Here is a 17259-nt window from a genome sequence, read left to right on the forward strand (position 1 = left end):
GCCCCTCCCCTTTCTCTCGCCCTCTGAGAGTGAGGATAAGGAAGAGCTGCTGCCCCCACCGTATCCTCCCATTTGTTGAGGTGGAGAGTGGGAGGAGCTGTCACCCACCTGCTTCCACCAATGAGTCCCCCTCCCTACCGTTCATCAGTCAGCTTGAGTGGGACGTCCCAGGGGAAGCACAGGATGCTCCAGGAGGGGAAGGGTAGTGCAGGACTGTGTCCGATGGCCTCCTGCAACCTGATATTGGTGCTGTCCATGCTTCAGCCTCTGATCTTGCAGATTGACACCTTGTCAGGATGCCATGTTACCTGGTCGTGTGGGTGGCCCAGTGGAGTCTGGAGAAGGGCGTGGCATCCCTCCTCTGAGGCTTTCTTTCCCTTTAGGGGGCAGTAGGAATGAGAAGGGCCCAGGCTGGTTGGATTCCAGTGGAGTTGAGAGGACAAGGCAGGGAGAGCTGCAGGAAACAGCTCTAGGGAGACAGCTAGGTTGGGTGTAGCAGGAAGCAAGGTCAGGAAAGGGGCGGGGCTGGAAGTAGGCTTTAAGCCCTGTCAGCTCTTCACTGGGGTATTTAAAGACAAGGCAGCTGATGATGAAGGGCTGCTTCTGAGTATTGGAGCTAGGAGTTCTCCAGGAGAGGGAACTGGCTGAATGCAGCAAGCCAGGAGGAGGACTCAGGTGACAAGGTAACCTCCTCCGCTGGCTGTTCCTGAGGCTGACCTTTTTGGGGTTGCTCCAGTCATTCTGGAGTTCAAGAAGGGCTAGGAGCCCACCTCATCCCCTGGGAGTCTGACACACCTCTTTGAGATCTCTTTCAGTAAGAAGAGGATAGTCAAAACAAGGGCATTAAGGGTTTGTTAAATGAAATGACTATTTGTGAGAACATGGCCGGAAATCTTAATCCAGAGCCTTAATGGAATGGGTGCAAGCAAGTTCCCTGGAGAAATGGAGATAACTGCACAACTTCAACCTGACTCAAATTCTCTTGTGAATGGCAAAATTAAAAGTCCACATCACCATGTTCTGTTCCTATATTCGAAGCAATCATTCATTGCCGCTTAATTTCCTCCAGGAGCTCTTTCTCTCAAAAGTGCCTTCAGTGGAAATTTTAGGCACTAAAAATAAAAGCGTTAGAACATCCACCCGCTTCTGGTCACTGAGTTGTGTAATGCAGACCTTATGAAAATATATATATTTGCAGCCCTTCCCAATGAGCTGTGTAATACAATCACTGAACATCACTATATTGATCTAATGTAATTATTTGCAGTAGACGGAGTTTGGAAATTATAAGGGCCTGTAATGAATACCATAAAGGAAAGGAATCTATAGCTGCAAAGTATTACATCTTAATTGAAAACACCATACATGCAAAGCTGAGGGTTATTGAGAATCTGGGGTTTTATGTGTAATGGGTTTGTGTGTAATGTAAGCCTTCTGTAATCACAGATAGGGTACCAATTATAATTACAAGAAAGCATTATAGCAGAAGATCTAATAATTTAAAAGAGCAAGATTTTCCTTGAAGCAATTCCGCTAGCCAGGATGGAATAGCTCACGAACCCCCTTTTGGCAACACAGCATAATGTTATGTTGGCAGACAGCATTTCACCAGTACAGTGTTCCCCTTCCACAAGTGGGGGTGCCAGCACAAGAAGGGAAAGTGGGTAGAACTGGGGGGTTGCAAAAAAAGAGAAGCAGAATCTTATGCTCATGGCTATCCCAAGATTCATCTATGGAATTCTCTGCCATGGGATGTGGTGATGGCCACCAGTTTGGGTGGCTTTGAAAAGGGGCTTAGACCAAGCGCATCCACAGGACATTTTCCCGTGTGCGGGGGGCAAAGCCAGCAATGAAATACCCCTTCCCTGGGAGTATGCCTCATTGAATTCAATGGGAACTGGATCAATCGGGGGGGGGCTGCCCTCTCTTGCCCCCTCTTCCCCTGGACACCCATGGCTTAGATGAATTAATGGAGGACAGGTCTATCAATGACTACTAGGCCTGATGGCTATAGGTTACCTCCAGATTCAGAGACAGGATGCCTCTGAATACCAGTTGCAGGGGAGCAACAGCAGGAGAGAGGTCACGCTTTCACCGCTTACCTGTGTGGGCTTCCCAGCGGCATGTGGTGCTCCACTGTGTGCAACAGGATGCTGGACTAGATAGGCCATGGGCCTAATCCAGCAGGGCTGTTCTTATGTTCTTAATCCATATCTCTTCCCCCAAAGTCTCTTTCTTCTTCTCTCCAAAAAAATTTAAGTGAGGAGTTTCTCCTCAAACTTTCCTTCTGTCTGCCTCCTATCTGCAGGGAAGGGATCTTCAGGAAAGGAAAGACGCACTCTTCCTCCATCCTCCCCTTCCCCACCCCACAAGCCTGTCTCCAAGGAAATGGGTGTGCAACCACCCATGGATCCAGAATTTCTCCTGGCCTTCCTTGGAATATGAGGAAACTGCATACTGGCTAAACAACCCTCTCTTGCTCACCCGGTGATAATAGCTGCATTCCCCACCCAAGGGACACATAAGTATGCATTATGCAGAAGGGGAGCACCTTTTGAGGTCAAAACTCAAGTAAGTTTCCACCATGTACTAGTGAACAATAATATAGGAAGTTGCCTTATACTAAGTCAGACCCTTGATCCATCTAGCTCAGCATGGTCTACAGGGCTGCTCAGCTTTGGGCCCCCAGCGGTTTTTGGTCTACAACTCCCATAATCCCCAGCCACAGTGGCCAGTAGCCAGGGATTATGGGAGTTGTAGGCCAACATCTACAGGAGGGTCAAAGTTGAGCAGCCCTGGACTAGCAGGAGCTCTCCAAAATTTCAGGCAGGAGTCTTTCCCAGCCCTACCTGGAGATGCTGCCAGGGATTGAACCTGGGACATTCTGCATGAGAAGCAGATGCTCTGCCACTGAGCTAGGGCCCCATCCCCTATGTGGAATACTTTACAGCAGGTGATGCTCACATGTGGTTATTGGAGATGGAGTTCCAGTGCATCAACCTTTTGCACCAACGATCCTAATGACCACTAGGGGCATTGGGAGCACAGGTGGTTAGTGAGGGTCTCCTTACCTGTCCCTGCTTGCCTCTACTCTATGACCCCTGCCTTGACTCCTCAGGTACTTCCTTTAGTGAGTCAGTCCTCTTCCTTTCCTCCTAGAGAGAAGATGGAAACATCTCTCTCTCTCCCTACCTATTCATTATGTAGCTGATAGATAGGTCTTTCCTATCCCAAATGTACTTCACCAATAAATCAATTTAGTTCAGACTCTACAGTGATCTCCATGAGTGTTACTTAAATAGCAGCAACAACTAAACTCTGCACTCTGTAATTGGACCTGTAAGCTTCCTTGGTGCCTTGCTAAATAATCACAAACCCCAACAGTGGTCACCCATCCAAATGCAAACTCTGCTTAATAAAGGGCACCATGCTCGCTACTGCAAGACCAGCTCTCACACTTAAATGAAGTGGTGAAGGCCAGGGAAAGCTAAGCTGCCTTTGTTGGTGAACCTCAGGCACTGCTCTCCATTGATTGTTAAAGCTCGCAAACATTCATGACTCATTCTTCATGGAAGGGATGAGTCAGGCCACATGGAGCAGAACAGAAACTGCAGACAAGGTTCTAAAGCTCCTCCTCAATGTGGACGGGTGAGCATTGTTGCAGTGACAATACTGTCCTTACCAAGCAGTGAAGCTCCCAATATAAACATGGGGGGTGACGGCTGGACTAAGGCATTTTGCAGCTGGGGATGATGGGAGTTGTAGTCCAACAGCAGCTGGAGAGCTTCATGTTGGCCACCCCGACTTAGGTAATTAGCACCCTTTCTCATGTTTGCTCTCTTATCTATTATATTAATTCTCTTAGCTGGCGCATATCCTCCTGGATTTGGCGGCGGAACGCTCACGAGAGTTCCTAGCGAGAGTTGGGGCAAAGAAAAAATGGCGGCCACCGGGAGGTGGCAATGGGACAACCTGGCCTGGCCAGGCCAGGCCGTCTGGGGTAGAGGGGGGAGGCGGCGGCAACAGCAGCAGCAAAACCCAACCTGTCCACGGGAGGCAGAGGCGGGATGTCCGTCCCGGCCGTCCAAGGTAAGGGGAAGGCGACGGCGGCAAAGCCCAGTCTGCCGGTGGGAGGCAGTTGCAGAATGGCTGGGACAGCCATCCCAGGTAAGGGGGAGGCGGCAGCGGAAGTGGCAAAGCCCAGCCTGCCCGTAGGAGAGGCGGTGGCGGGACAGCCGTCCTGGCAGTACCAGACAAAGGGGAGGCAGCAGCAGTGGCAGCGAAGCCCGGCCCGGCCGCCGGGGGCAGGAAGCAGCATGCCAGGCCAGTAAGACAAGAAAGCGGCGGGGAAGCAGCGGAAAGACTACAAAGGGGGTGAGTGGGAAAGAGAGAGGACCTGGACCTGAAGGCCATTGCAGCTTGCACTCTCTGGATGCCCCTGAGGGCCACCAACTCTCTTCCCCATGCCAATCCTTTGCCCTCAAAGGGCCCATCAAACAGTGTCTTCTGTGCTCCCCATTCTCCCCCCCCCCGTTCAATCGGGGTTCTAGGTGCGAGGAATTGGGAAAAACATTTTTTCTACTACCGTTGTTGCCTTCATTGCTATCCAGATGTCTCTGGTACATGGTAAGCGTGCCCCAAGGCCGTGTTCATTCCCTTTCTTCCCAAGAGTTGGGGGCATAATCTCCCATACTGCCTCACTGCTGTTGGGAATTCTCCCTCCTCCCAACGGAGTACAGGTGCTGTTGACCTCCTCAGAGTCCCCTTATCTGAGCAAGTTTTGCGGGCAAGCGTCGCTCACCCATCTCTCCCCCCCCCCCGCTTATGCTGCCAGAGCTTCTCAGACTAGGCCTCAAGGACACCATTCCTGTTCATCTTGGGGCGTCTATAGGCGGCTAAGCGCCCCTAAAGTTACTTGTGGACACCGTTCCTGTACCCTTACGGGTGCCAGGCTTACTCTCTGGGAGCACCGCTGCTGCCCCCCCCCTCCAATTCCTTGCCTTGAAGAGCTATGCCAGTCTCTTCAGACCTCTCTGGTGGGCACAAGACACCTGCTTCTGCTGCCCCATGGGTGCAGTCTTCACCTGAAAACCAAGGGGTGAGCGCCCCCTCCCCAGCTGTGTTTGTCACAGCCTACCTGAGGGCAGGAGGGAGGGGGAGGGGGGCAAGAGAGTCTGGGCAGGAGGGAGGGGGAGGGGGAAGGAGGGAGGGGGAAGGAGCAAGAGGGAGGGGCCAAGAGAGTGGGACAGGAGGGAGGGGGGAACAGCCAGCCCAAATAGCGCACAGATGCTCTGTGTGGGTAGGCTAGTTATTATTTATTTTATTTTATTTTATTTTATTTTATTATTAAACTTCTGTACCGCCCAAACTTATACAGCTCATGCACTGGTTCAGCACTGCAGGGATGGGAGCGGTGAGCGGGATCTTTTTAAAAGAGGAGGGTAGGTCCTTACCTCTTCTTCACCTGCTTCCGGCTGCAGCAGCACTTGTCCCAAGAACCGTTGGCACACACATGGCATCCACTCATGCACAGTTTAGACCTCCACCAGTTTGGCACCAAACCAGTGCACAGACCTCAGTTTCTGTGCACATCCCTACTCTTTTAACCCTCTATGATTACCTCACAAGACCTAACTGTTGTACTGTTACTAGAGACGTGAAATTCGGGGGGGGCAGGGCAGGGGGGACAGGGGGAAATGGGGTGAAACGGGGTTTTGGTTTTGTTTCGGGTTTTTTTCTTCTTCATTTTTTCCAGGAAATAATTATTTCCCTTCCAGTTTCCTCCCAGATCTTCACATCTCTAGCTGCTATACATTTAAGCCACCACCCTCATTTTTCTCTTGAGCACAGAGGCAATCAAGCACAGAGGCAAGGATGTTTCCCACCCCAACCCTCATTCCTAGTGTCATGCAGAATCTAAAAAAGACCTACGGAGGAATAGCAGCAGAGGCGTAACTAGGGAAAACGGCGCCCGGGGCAAGCACTGAAATGGCGCCCCCCCCACCGCCCCCCCCAACATACTACATTATATTTAGGTTTTTCCTCACAAGCGCCCGCCGCTGTCGCAGCCAAGCCAGGCCACTGACTGGCCGCCAGGCGCCAGCAAAGCAATGGGGGGGGGGCGCAAGCAGCGCGGAAGGGACCGCTCATGGGGAAGGGGGCACCGACGCGCTCCCTTGACTGCTGCAGCGCTGCTGCACTGAGCAGGAAACATTTGTATTAACAAATAATTAATTTTTTAAAAAAAACTGGTCATGGCGGCACCCCCCACGTGACCAGAAGAGATGGCGCCCGGGGCACATGCCCCCCCTGCCCCCCCTATAGTTACACCTCTGAATAGCAGTCGTCGCTACCAGTGTCAGTGTGCTGGTGCCAGATTGCCACCATTGTCCTGCATGGCTCCTGTACCTTCCAGAGTGTTTAAGACAAAAGGTCCAGCTCCCCCCAGCAAGGAAATGAAGCGATGGAGAATCTCACCTCTTGCTCTTCGGTCTGTAATGCAACTTGTGAAAGACAATTGAGGGAACAGGAGGAGAGAATTATCTAAGTTTCATCACGTATATTTGTTCGTTTCAGTTCAATTAGCAGCCAAATATGCCAACCAACAGAACGGTTTCTTTTTAAATCAAAACAAAATTGACTTCGCCAAATCGCAAACAAAGAAGAAGAAGAAGAAGAAATAATAATGAGATGTTACTTTTGGGACAAAGAGGCCTACAGTCTGGGTACCACTCTGCCATAGACAGCTGCTTAATGAGGGCAGCAGAAGGGGCATTGCCCACTATGCATTTTGCTGCTGCATCCCCTCTTCCCCATGTATTGCTCTCCTCCTCTTTCCCCACATCTGTCTCTCATTCAGCACTGACTCACTGTTCATTGTTCTGCTGGTAGGACTGGGAGGTTGCCAGCCTGCACTAGCCCCAGCTGCCCTCATTATCATAATTAGTCCCTGCATAATTTGGATATTTGGTACTCCAGAGAGCCAATAAGGATTTGCCCTTGGGTTCCTGAAGCGGGCAGAGCCTTTATGGCTAATCCAATGAGAGAGAGGCATACAGAGGAAACTGAACCAATCACAGGGAGGCAATGGAGGCAGGCTGCTTGAAACCCAGCAAGCACCATTTTGAATTGCTTTAAGAGGAGGAGGAGAGATGCCTGTTGGCTCAATTCAGGGCATTGCATGTGTGGAGAAACTGTATGTGGCAGGATCCTCAGAAGGGTTTCCTCAGTTTATTTATTTGATTATAATTTGTTTATTTATTTATTTAATTTCTATGCCTCCTGACTCCAAAGCTGCTAGGCGGTTCACAAAAACAAACACAACAAAAACAAAATAAGACAAACTCTTAAAACAATGTTAAAAATACAGTGAGGTGATTCTCAGGAGCAGCAGAAACCGGGTCAAGGGAGCCCAGCCCAGTTTCTGCTGCTCATGTGCAGCAACGGGAGCTGCATAGCTCCCAGTGGTGGCTTTGTAGCAGGCCCACCTAAATACCCTCCCCCTTAAACGAGGTAAATGGTGCGAGCGCTCCATTAACCCTGTTTCTTGGTCATGTGTCTGCCACAGCTGCTTGCAGCCATGGCGGGCACACTCAGGGAGGGGGGAAGAGGGGACCCCAGGAATGAACCGCACACTTGCGCAGTGCATTACTGGGACTTGTGGGTGGGGCACCATGGGGGGGGTGCTTCCTTTTGCCCAACCCCCAAAGCTGCCAGGTGATCTGCAGCCAGGCACGGGAGTGCAGGAGCGAAGCCGTCGCTCTTCTGGGCAGGCAATCTGCCCACCCGAGGAGGGTTCTGCAATCGTCTGTGGTGAGAGTGGGTCAAGCCCGTTCTCCCCACAGAACCCCTTTCGGTTCTACACACTGATCGTGTGTAGAGCCTTAAGGATTAATAAATGCCTGCTAAATGTATTCTACCAGAGACAACCACAGGGTTCTGTGGTCGCCAGGAGTTGACACCGACTCGACAGCACACTTTACCTTTACCTTTAAAAACAATATGTCTTAAGGGCTCTTTTAAAGACAGATTAAAGATGTTAAGCCACAAAGTCTATAGGGAGCACATTCCAGAGGCCAGGAGCAACTACCGAGAAGGTCCATTCTGAGTCACCGCCAGATGAGTTGGTGGCATCCAGAGACTGACCTCTCTCAATGACCCTAATGTGCGGTGGGGATCATGCAGAAGAAGGCTCTCTCCCAGGTAACCTGATCCTAAGCCATTTAGGGCATCAAAAATAATTACCAGTGGATAGTCAGTCAGTCCTTTACGCACCATGAGTGCAAACGATATAATAACAATAGTACAATTACAAATGGATCAAAGTTGTTGATAAATGGTGGCTAGAAGGCTATCTGTCCACGTTTTGTCTTGTCCCCTCACTTTTTATTTGAAGAAAAGGCGACTGCTGCACACCGTAACAACACAGCCAGAGACATTCCTGGATATTGCTAATTATTTCCATCATTTACCACCTGGCTTCTAGCCTGGATATTGAACCAAAGCCACTTCACTAGACCTGAAACAGGGTCAAAGGAGTGCCCAGTCAGAGTAGGAGAGTTGAGCACACTCCCAATCAGCGGCCGTGTAAACTCCAAGATGATGAGGAGGATGAAGATAAAAAACTTTCTTGGCCACCCCATAACAAATTGTTCTCTGAGCAGCAAGCAACACAGCATTAAAACATCGAGTAAAACCACATCAAACACATGAAATCACAACATATTTTTAAAAATACAAAATACAGGACAAAACAATTTTAAAACTTTTTAAAAATCTGTTTTAAAAATCAAATTTAAAAGGCCTGAGTGAACAGAAAGGACTTGCCTAAAAGAACAAAGTGATGATGCCAGGCAAACCTCACTGGGGAGGCTGTTCCATAAATGGGGTGCCACCACCAAAAAGGCCCTCTTCCTATTAGCCACCCACCTCACCTTGTTTGGTAGGGGCACTCGGAGCAGGGCCTCCAAAGAAGGCCTTAAGGTCCGAGTCAGAACATACTGTATGAGGCGAGGTGCTCTCTTCAGGTAACCCGATCTCAAGCCATTTGGGGGTTTAAAAATTAAAACCAGCACTTTGAACTGGGCCCAGAAGTGGACTGGGAGCCAGTGCAGCTGAGGAAGCACTGGCATGATATGAGCAAAACCATATTATCCCAGTTAATAATCTTGTAACCCTATTTTGTACCAACTGCAGTTTCCAGACTACTTTCAAAAGCAGCCCCACATACAATGCATTGCAGTAATCTAAGAAAGAGGTCACCAGAGCATGACTAACTGTGGCCAAGCTGTCTCTATCCAGGCAAGGTCACAATTGGTGTATCAGCGGAAGCTGATAAAAGGTGCTCCAAGCCGCAGATGCCACTTGAGCCTCTAGTGACAGTGCTGGATCAATGAGCACCTCTGGATTGCGAACCTGGTCCTTCGTGCAACCCCATCTAGAATAGTCTGAACATCATTCATCCAGCCAGAGGAACCACCGATCAACAGCACTTCTGTCTTGTCTGGATGAGAATCAACTTGTTCATCCTCATCCAGTCCATGACTTCATCCCAGCACTGATTCAGGTCACCACCTCACCAGCATCTGATGAAAGATTCTGCATATTGATGACACCTCAGGCCAAATCTCTGGATGGCCTCTCCTAGTAGTTTCACGTAGCTGTTAAACAGCATAGGGGAAAGAATGGAACCCTATGGAACCCCAAAGCATAACTGCCAAGGGGTTGAGTAGTATTCCCCCAGTACCACATTTTGGAAACAGGCCTCAAGGTAGAAGCAGAACCCTCTCCAAACAATGCCTCCCCATACCCAGCTCAACTAGCCTATCCAAAAGGATACCATGGTCAATGTTACTGAAAGTCGCTGAGAGAGTTCAAGATCAAGGTAGGAGGAGGGGACAGTGGCAGTGTGGGTGCTGGGTACGATGGCTTTTAAAATTGATCTTATGGCTTAAATCTTTAAAGAGTACTCGTGGGTATTTCTATGCAACTTGTAAGCTTGCCTTCTGCACAATGATGCGCCTTCATCTTTTTAAGTGGTCCCCTGAGAGATTTGGCATTGACAGAAATATCTTGCATGGTGCTGTATATCTAATGCAGTACTGTGTATCAAATGATTTTCTGAAACCCAGATAAACTAGATCTGCTGCCCTCTTTTTAGTACAGAGAACCAGAAAATATAAGCCCTAAGAAATCATCAGAGGAGAAAATAATAGATATTCAGCATGGCACAGGAAACAGTCCTGATTAGAGCACAGACATCTTCTCTGCCAACTGATCTCTGCCACTTTAAAAGAGAGGAATTGTCCTTATTGCTCTAAAATGGATTGATCCACATTTTGGAAAAAAACAATCATTTGGAAGTAGTCTGATAAAATTGCAGTCACTTTTCTCAATTCAGCAAAGAGGCAGGAGATGAGCAATACTTGTACTTAGAAATGGAGCTGAAAAGACTATTTTCCACACCAATTGGTAGTTCTCTGTAGACAAAACACACATTTTTTTTCTTTAAACAAGTGCTGTTCCTCAGTGGAGTAGAGGGTGCAGCTGTCAGCTGACAAGAGACTCCTGAACAGATACTTAACAATGTACCAAATAACTGCACAGGGAGATAGAAGTGCTTGAGAACCTTCCAAAGTGGCCCAAATACTGTAGTCATAACAACAGTAGATATTATAAGCCACAGTCTATTAAGTAATTTTTCATTGATTAATCATCTGCCTTTTAACTGATACACAATAGATTTGCATATTATTTAAACTCACTATTGACGATATTGAAAGAAAGATCACTTACAATTTAATGAACAAAGACTACCACTCACTTAATAGAAAGAAAGGTGATATTTAATATTTTATTTTTCATATCCTATTACTGTAACACACCAGCACCAAAACAGGTTTAAAAATAAGAAAGTGTGTTCTTAACTTTCAGCCATACTGATTAAAATGTGCCTCCACCAACTGAAATTTAGAGCACAAGACACTTGAAATTCTGTGCCCAAAGAACCATGCCAGTAGATTGTGCTCTCAGCTGACTACTCATTAAAGTAAAGGTAAAGTGTGCCATCAAGTCGGTGTCGACTCCTGGTGCCCACAGAGCCCTGTGGTTGTCTTTGGTAGAATACAGGAGGGGTTTGCCATTGCCTCCTCTCGCACAGTCTGAGATGATACCTTTCAACATCTTCCTATATCACTGCTGCCCAGTATAGTATCAGCAGGGATTTGAACTGGCAACCTTCTGCTTGTTAGTCAAGCATTTCCCCACTGTGCCACTTAAGGTGGTCAACTACTCATTACAGCTAATCTAATTAAAGCTTGCAGGTTTACTCAATGTCAATCTGGGCAGGTTCATACACAACAGCAGCATCTGAGATTGCCCCCACCACCACCACCACCACATCTTTGCATGAGATTCTACTTTCATTGTAGGCTCCGATGTGCCAAGATTAGTCATGTTGTCTGAATCCACCAGTCTTGGCATATCCTGCCCTAGTTCCCTCTAGGAATCCAACACTAGTCACTTGAAATCTCATTTACAAGTGTCAGGTTCCTTGAGGGAAATAGGGCAAGATATGCAGAGACTGGTGGGTTTAGATGACACCATTAATTTCAGCATATCAGAACCTGCAACAGAAGTAGTGACTCGCACATTCATTCAACCAATCTGGCCGCTCCTACCATAAATAAACATCATCACAAGGAACTGTGAAAAATAGCTGTCCCCATTGAGAAGGAATGCAGATGTGTTGTTCAGTTTATTTTGGTAATGGGAATCACAAGAGTTGACCTATATTGCCCACCTGGTGATTTGCCTCTCAATCAGTTTTAGAGGCAGATTCTTGCTTCAGGGGGCAATTTTCAGTGGGATAATGAAATGTGGGGAAAATCGTGAAGCTCTTCCTCCCCACACACCTCAGTCCTGACTGGGTTTCCCACTCCCACAGCTATTTTTGACAAACAATAACAACAACAGCGAGACACTTCCAGTTGGAAGCACACTTCTAAAGCATGTGTTTCTGAGCTCAGGTAATTTGGCCCTCAGATACCAGCCTCTTATTGTCAACATTACAGGAATTAAAGCAATTACAGCTACTTTCCTGCAAAACAAGGACAATGTGGTTTAGATACAATTTCTACACTTTAGTTTCACATCCCCTCTTCTATGATCTCTTCTGGTATTTAAAAACCCTTCACATATTTAAACTGAAACCAATTTAGCATCCCCCCAAAGAACAATTTTTGTTTTCTAAGATATTGATTGATTGATTGATTGATTGATATACCACTTTTCATTAAAATACTCTCAAAGTGGTTGATATTTGATAATCCTAATCCTTTTGTGAGAGATCTTTTGCCCTTCAAAAATTACTTACTTACTTACTTACTTATTTATTTAAAATATTTATACCCTGCCCCTCCAGTGCACTACTGCTTGGAGTGGCTCACAGCAATAAGAGAGATACAAGATACAATAAAAGTAATAAAATTAACTAAATTAAGCAATAAAGTTGTCAGATTAAAAACCACAATCATTATTAGGTTCAAATCAAAGGTTATTTTAAAAGCTAAAAACTGAAAATTATGAAAAGCTAAAGAATCTACCAGATATAACAAAATAATAGTAATAATAATGGAGCATTAAAAAGCCTCCTTTAAAAGGTGTGTTTTAAGATGTTTTTTAAAAACACTGAGGGAGGGAGCATGGCGAAGCTCTTCAGAGAGGACGTTCCAAATCTGAGGGGCCACAACCCAAAAGGCCCTGTTTCTGTTAGTGGCGGTGCCATGAGCAGGGCCTAAGATAATGAGTGGAGGGCCCTCGCAGATTCATATGGGCGAAAGCGGTCCGACAGGTGCCCCAGCACAAGCCGTGTAGAGCTTTAAAGGTCAATACCAGCACCTTGAATCTAGCCCGGAAGCGGACCAGTAGCCAATGAAGCGGACGCAGGATGAGTGCAATACTCATGAAGCGACTTTCACTCATGAGCATCCTTGTGGCAGCATTCTGAACCAGCTGAAGCTTCCAAACAGTCTTCAAGCTCAGCCCCCCATAGAGCACATTGCAGTAATCCAATCTGGATGTTACGAATGCATGAGTGACTGAGGTCCGACTTCTCCAAGTAGGGTCGCAGCTGGCGTACCAGCCGTAGTTGGTAAAAGGCGCTTCTGCACACTGTCGCCACCTGCGCCTCTAAGATCAGTGTTGGGTCCAGAAGCACCCCCAAGCTGCGGACTTACACTTCCCAACTAAGTTCCTTGGTTGAGAGACATGTTCATGAAAGTGGTCTGAAACTTGTTTAAATGTATAGTGTAGACATGCCCTGGGGCATTAGTGGTCACCACTAGCAGGTGGTGATTTGCAGGCACACGGAGGATGAAAGATACTAAAAGATTGTACCAAAGGCTTATCAGGGTTATTTCTAATTCCCCGCCCCCTTCTTGATATTTTTAATATTAATCTTTGTACTACTGAAAGCACACAGTACACAATTCTTTCCAATAAAGTACAGAAGGACGTTTGGGTAGAAACGTGACTGAGTCTGAACTTTGTTTCTGGACCTGCAAAACTAAAGTACTTTTCTGTTTAAAGCCAAGCTGTCAATGGAAAGGCGCTGAAGGATTTCAAGTGCTTTTATTATATACTTTCAAACACACCTTGCAATTTTCCCATAGAATTAGGTCATTTTACATAGAAGCCTTGGCAGTGAACAAAATTGGTGGCAAATTTCTTTAAAATAAAAAATAAAAAACCACCACCCCTCACTACCCTCTTGAGAACTGTCAAAAGGCACAATTGATGTGAATTATATAGAAGAGAAGTGAAATATCCTTTGAGGGGGGGGCGCAATCCCATGTTAGGTAAATCCAAGTTAGGTAAGCACCTTACTGAAGTAATTTGGCTTGTGTGCTTTTCAGTGTTCACATCTCATTTATTTCAATTATTCTTAAGGACGTCTAACTTTATCTGATTCTGACCATTAACTAGACAAGTTAGTGGGCCGGCAATTCTCTAGTTGAGCTTTCATTTACTTCAGCAGAAACTGTTGTACCCGAGCAAAGTTACCAGTAGTGGCAGCCCAAGAACTCCTTCCATTTGAGGCAGAATGCTACATAACTCCCTCCCTTTTTTCAAGCAATGGTGGTGATCACCACCACTTCTTGATTCCATGTGCATGCACATACCTCTTTCAACCACTGCTTTCTCCTCTTTTGTGGTGACAATAGCTGTCACCACGTGTGCCCTCCAATGCCTCCTGCCCCACCACTGGGCTAATAATGAGAAGGGGAAGGGAGCAGAAGTGGAAATGAGGAAAAGGTATTACTGGAGATGCTCTATAGAATGTCTTTAGTACAGTATTCTAATCTTCTTTCCTAATTTCTCTTTTGCTTCCTCTCAATTCCCATTATCAGCCCAGCCGTGAAGGAAGAGGCAGCAGTGGTGAAGAGGAGAAAATGCTCATTTCACATTGAAGAACTGCTCAGATGGTAGGGGGTAGCAAAGGGAGGCATGTGAGGTGGTGGTGGGGTATCTTGCCACCCTGTTGGTGCCCCAGTAATTTGTTGCTTGAGGCAATTGCTTCATCTGACCTCATTGAGGGACCCCTCAATGACCAGAAGGTGTTCTTTTGACATACTAGGATCATGATTCAGTTGACCTATTTATTCCAGAATAGCCTGTTACCACACAAAAGGAAAAGGGGACTCATGGCACCTTAAAGACCAACTGTTACCTATTACATCTGAAATTTAGGGGAATCTGTGGTGCAAACATTGCAACTGTGATGCTGTTTCATCACTGATTTCACACTGTTATGATAAGCATCTGTGGTCAGGCCCCAGAACGGCAACTCTATATCAAAGGGGCTGGTAGAGTCGATCTTGCAAAATGGCACAGATATCTAGAGATTATTTATTTAGCACATGTTTATACTGCCCAATCTAAAAACCAACACAATTTAAAACACTGAAAATACAGATAAACACCTCTAAACATTGAAAGCCTGACTAAACAGGTATGTTTTCAGATTCTGTTTCAGATGTGTTTATTCTAACTAGACAGGCCAGATTTAGGTTGGGGGATCCTGAGCTGCCCCCATGATGACAGTGGTTAAAAAAGAACTAAGTAAATCTCCAGGGTCCCCTTTTAGCCCTTCTTTGGCAGATACCTAGCCTAAATTTTAGAGGAGAGCTGGTCTAGGAGAGGAGAACTGGTCTTGTAGTAGCAAGCATGACTTGTCCCCTTAGCTAAGCAGGGTCTACAGTGGTTGCATATGAATGGGAGACTTGATGTGTGAGCACTGTAAGATATTCCCCTCAGGGGGTGGAGCCACTATGGAAAGAATATCTAGGTTCCAAATTCCTTCCCTGGCATCTCCAAATAGGGCTGAGAGAGATGCCTGCCTGCAGCCTTGGAGAAGCCGCTGCCAGTCTGTGTAGACAATACTGAGCTAGATGGACCAATGGTCTGACTCAGTATATGTCAGCTTCCTATGTTCGTAAATTGGTGCTTACCCACCTGAGTTTTGGAGAACGAACAGCGTCCTATTCCTTGGAGATGGCAGGCTATCCCTGTTTGTACAGCCCAATCTCATGCCCTCTCCCAGGCTGCCTTCTGCCTCACTGACCCCTGCCCCACCCCAAGCCTTCCCTCTAATACTCCCCTCCAACAACAACAACAAATATTTATATACCGCTTTTTAACAAAAGTGTCCAAAGCGGTTTACATAGAGAAATAATTAAATAAATAAGATGGATCCCTGTCCCCACAAAGGGCTCACAATCTAAAAAGAAACACAAGATCGACACCAGCAACAGCCACTGGAGGGATGCTGTGCTGGGGGTGGATATGGCCAGTTGCTCTCCCCCTGCTCAGTAAAGAGAATCACCACATTTAAAAAGATGCCTATTTGCCTAGTTAGCAAAACTTCCTTCTGCTGATTCACCACCTCCCTCCCAGGGGCCTCCAGATGAGGCTTCCTCTTTAGTTTCCCCTCTGGCTGAAGATACCCTGGCTAAGCTGGATGTTGGGCCATTTCAGTAACCCTCTCCCTGCTGGGATCAGTTGGCTCCATGAGAATCTGAGCCGAATTGTGGTGCCTATTACTGCTTACAATCCAGCATAACACTTTTATTAGGACCAACCCAAAAAATACATTGTTTGCATCAAACAATGGGCTTTCCTTAGACTTCTACAGAACGAATTATAGTTAAAGATAAATCTAAATTGCAGACTATTGAGGCACACCCAGTAGGCCCCTCCTCCCCCTTCCTTTTTTTTTTTTTTTTACTATCTGTCCTAACAAAGAGTTCTGTAGGAGCTGAATATTTGTTGTTTGATGCTTTGTGGATTTTTGGATGGTCTTACTAAAATGGATTACGGTCCAAGACCAGCACAAGATAGAACAGTAGAGCATGATTCAAAATAATAAAAAACAAATTATGGAACCATAAAACTGTATTACTTTAAAATTACTACCCTAATAGTATAAAGCTATATTGTAATACTCTAAGGCTGCTATCCTTAGAAAAAAGGATAGCTATGAAATTATTGAACAACTGTATTTTTAAAAATGAACATATAGAATGTGGAATATATAAAATGCAAAAAGCAGTAGCTGAAACGGGGTATATAAAATAAGGTATCTAGATAGGAACACTAAAAAAAATTAGCCAGGGGTTTAAAACTATGCAGAGCTGATGCAAGGGAATAGCCTGGCAGCCACGACCTAGTAGATCCTACACCCTGCCATGCAGAACTTGGCAGCATTATACGTGAAGGCCAGGTCTTCATCTGAAAGCAGCAACCGGATATAGACATGGTTTAGGTGGCCAGGGTACTTGTGAAGTAGGGGAAATATAAGCTTGGCCCGCATGTCAAAAGGGGGGCAAAAGAGGAGTACATGTTCTGTCGTCTCTACCTCCCCAAAGTCTCTCTGCCATTGGGATCTTTCTGTATTTGCCGTCCAATACAGCGGAGGGAAGGGCATGACAACAGACGAGGGTATAAGCCCTTCTGTGGCTTGCAATTTCTAGCTGTGACAGGCACGTGGTGGGGGAAGCAGAGTACCTGAGCCTTTCTGAGGACAGGAAAGCTGGAACCCTGTCTAGGTCAGCCTGCCACTCAGTGTCCATTAACTTTTGTTGGATTACTGCTTTCACCTGGTCACAGTCCATAGCAATTAGGAGGGGAGAGTAAAGCTCAAGAGCGACAATTTAGTCCACATGGCCTTTTTCCTGGAAGATTGAAATTGTCCTGTAGGGT

The 17259-nt window shown here is 46.5% G+C and overlaps 1 long non-coding RNA gene and 1 other non-coding gene across 3 annotated transcripts in view; both read right to left on the reverse strand.

The window, feature by feature from the left end:
• The window catches only part of LOC128330303 (uncharacterized), a 50517-nt gene that overhangs the window by 20794 nt on the left and 12464 nt on the right, over window positions 1–17259 (reverse strand). The window lies entirely within an intron of this gene.
• On the reverse strand, window positions 2851–2931 carry TRNAE-CUC (transfer RNA glutamic acid (anticodon CUC)). Its single transcript has one exon. It is a non-coding gene; the product is annotated as a tRNA-Glu (tRNA).

The sequence above is a fragment of the Hemicordylus capensis genome, chromosome 6 (genome assembly GCF_027244095.1).
Source record: "Hemicordylus capensis ecotype Gifberg chromosome 6, rHemCap1.1.pri, whole genome shotgun sequence".
Lineage (NCBI taxonomy): Eukaryota > Metazoa > Chordata > Lepidosauria > Squamata > Cordylidae > Hemicordylus > Hemicordylus capensis.